Genomic DNA, 3,420 nt, shown 5'->3' with positions numbered 1-3,420 from the left:
CCTAAACGGAGTTAAAATGGTATTGAACGTTGATATGATCTCGGATTCTGACTTCCCAGGAGAATCTGGCTGAGCGGCATCTTACACGCACTGAAATCAAAACATGACAATGAGAATGAGAAGAAGGCAGTGAGGAGAATGTTCCTCCCCTCCTGTCTCTCTCTCTCAGACACACACATGCACATAAATGCTGGTCTTGTTGGCAGCACAGCGGGGGTTAAAACTGAAACTAGAGCTTGTTTTGAGAAGAAACAACAAGCCCTGTGATTTGTCACACTGCTGTGAAAGTGCAGGGTGACTCAGCTGCCAACTCAATCTGTTGCAGGGGCTGAGTTCATTCTTCTTTAATGACATGGGGTGCATTGAGATGACAGCCAGGCGCAATGTCTTGTTCCATGATCTATTTTTTTCTACCATTTGTTGTAGTGATCACATTCCTTGCTGGATGTTTCAGACTGGATACTGGCTGCTGATGATAGGCACATCAATGATAAATTAAGACAATTACATGCTCTAGTGGAATTTGTCTGTGATAGACTAGGAAATATTCTCCCTGCTCACTCTATACGTAGCTCCCTGACCAAATCATTTCTCCCATTTTTCCTTGACCCATTTGTGTAACAGCATCAGAATGCAACCAGTGGCTGCTCACAAACCATGACACATTCCAGGCAGCATCCGTCAAAATAAAACAGAGTTAACTTTAAATCAAGTGACTCTTCTTCAGAACTGACTGGACTTGAAATGTTAACTCTGTTTTTCTCTCCACAGATGCTATCAGATTTGCTGAGCTTCTCTAGTCCAGGACATTGTGGGCGGCACAGTGGCACAGTGGTTAGCACTGCTGCCTCACAGTGCCTGAGACCCGGGTTCAATTCCCGCCTCAGGCGACTGACTGTGTGGAGTTTGCACGTTCTCCCCGTGTCTGCGTGGGTTTCCTCCGGGTGATCCGGTTTCCTCCCACAGTCCAAAGATGTGCAGGGTCAGGTGAATTGGCCATGCTAAATTGCCCGTAGTGTTAGGTAAGGGGTAAATGTAGGGGTATGGGTGGGTTTCGCTTCGGCGGGTCGGTGTGGACTTGTTGGGCTGAAGGGCCTGTTTCCACACTGTAATGTAATCTAATCTAATCTCTGCAGGAATTCCTCAGGATAGTGTCTGAGGCCCAAAATTCCATTTTTGGTTCCCTCCTTCACTCCCCTTGACACCCATTTCTGTAGTTGAACCAATGCCTGATGTTTCAATGTTTAATTGAAAAGACAAAACCTGGGAAAATTCCTTTTTCTTTTTGGGACTGTGAATTTATACAGCTTACTGCAAGTGCATGATCCAAATGACAAGCCCAACTGATACACTAACACCCAATGTAAGGTATCTTTTGCACAGTCAGAAATGTTCAGTAAGTGCTGTGTAATCATGGAATCACAATTCATGTTGGATACTTTGCCAGCAATTATTTGAATTCTGAAATGCACATTGGACGATCCATCTTGGTTTTGTTCTAAATCCCTAACATCACAAATGTCAGTCATCAGCTAATTTGATTCACTCCATGTGATATCAAGAAATGGCTGGAGGCCTGGACATGGCAAAAGCTGTGGGTCCTGACAACATTCCAACAATAGTACTGAATAGAACTTGCCGCTCTCCTATTCAAGCTGTTCCAATACAGTTACAACACTGGCATCTACCTGACAGTTTGGAAAATTGCCCAGGTATGTCCTGTAAACAAAAAACAATCCACAGCAAACTTGAGATTGTGTTGCTGGAAAAGCACAGCAGGTCAGGCAGCATCCGAGGAGCTGGAGAATCGACATTTTGGCCCAAAATGTTGATTCTCCTGCTCTTTGGATGCTGCCTGACCTGCTATGCTTTTCCAGCAATACACTCTTGACTCTGATCTCCGGCATCTGCAGACCTCACTTTCTCCAAATCAAACTTGGCCAATTAACACCCCATCAGTATATTCGCAACCATTAGTAAAGTGCTGGAAGTTGTCATCAACAGTGTTATCAAGCAGCACCTACTCAGCAATAACCTACTCAGTGATGCCCAGTTTGGGTTCCGCCAGGGCCAGCTCCTGACCAGAATGTATGGTATGGAGAGAAGCAGGGAGAGGTTAATAAGTCATCACTTCCCTTGTGGAGTTTCACAGGCAGGCAGTGGGAATACCATTATGAACTGAACCTTCTTTTCATTCCCCACTCAGAAAATGTTGCCCCTAACAGTGCAATGCTCCCTCAATCCCACACTGAATGGTCAGCCTGCAATGTGGGATTAAGATTGTTGAATGGTGCTTGAATGTCGGACTTTCTGAGTCAGAAGCAACACTTATCCATGTCTAATCTGCTGAAACTCTTCGAAAGTTGACTTCCTGACCAAATCCTTGCTTATCCATGTGAATGGTTCCTTCTTTAATTTAGAGTTAATATTAGTCTGTTAACACTCTTGTAAAGAATAGTGGGACATCGTACTGCATTAATGGTACTATATGAATCAGGTTTGCCACTGAATGAAAAGCCTTGTAGAAGGATAGATAGATTAAAGCAAACCAGCAAGCTGACCATGTCCATCTTTGGTCTCTGTGAGCACAGCTGCCTTTGTCTCCGGAGCCTGGCAGATAATTATCTTTGAAAAGCTAGGATTGAATCTTCCTCCACAGCACGTTCAGACAGTGCTTTCCAGAACCTATCTGCTGGCTTCAGAAACCAGAGTTTCCTCAAATCACTGCTTCTTCTTTTGCCAATCCCGTTTCTTTAGTCTCTTTTGTGTTCTTGATCTTTCTGTCAATATGAACAGTTTATCCCTATCTACAGTATTCTGTCCAGAAACCTTATGATCTTGGTTACCTTCGTTAGGATCCACTTGAACTCTATGTTTAACAGAACAGCCCCAGCTTCTCAAATTTATCCACATAACTGAAGTTCCTCATTCCTGGAACCACTCTTGGGAAAAAAGATATGTGGAACAGTCCATCTTCCGCAGCTACACTGGCACCACCCTCCACCTTTTCCTCCGCTACATCGATGACTGTATTGGCGCTACCTCATGCTCCCACGAGGAGGTTGAACAGTTCATCCACTTTACTAACACCTTCCACCCCGACTTCAAATTTACCTGGACCGTCTCAGACTCCTCCCTCCCCTTCCTAGGCCTCTCCATTTCTATTTCGGGCGAACGACTCAACACGAACATTTACTATAAACCGACCGACTCCCACAGCTACCTAGATTATACCTCCTCCCACCCTGCCCCCTGTAAAAACGCCATCCCATATTCCCAATTCCTTCGCCTCCACTGCATCTGCTCCCAGGAGGACCAATTCCACTACCGAAAACCCAAATGGCCTCCTTCTTCAAAGACCGCAATTTCCCCTCAGACGTGGTTGACGATGCTCTCCACCGCATCTCCTCCACTTCCTGC

The sequence above is a fragment of the Chiloscyllium plagiosum genome, chromosome 3, assembly GCF_004010195.1.
Source record: "Chiloscyllium plagiosum isolate BGI_BamShark_2017 chromosome 3, ASM401019v2, whole genome shotgun sequence".
Taxonomy (NCBI): domain Eukaryota; kingdom Metazoa; phylum Chordata; class Chondrichthyes; order Orectolobiformes; family Hemiscylliidae; genus Chiloscyllium; species Chiloscyllium plagiosum.
Note: the sequence above shows the minus strand (reverse complement) of the source record.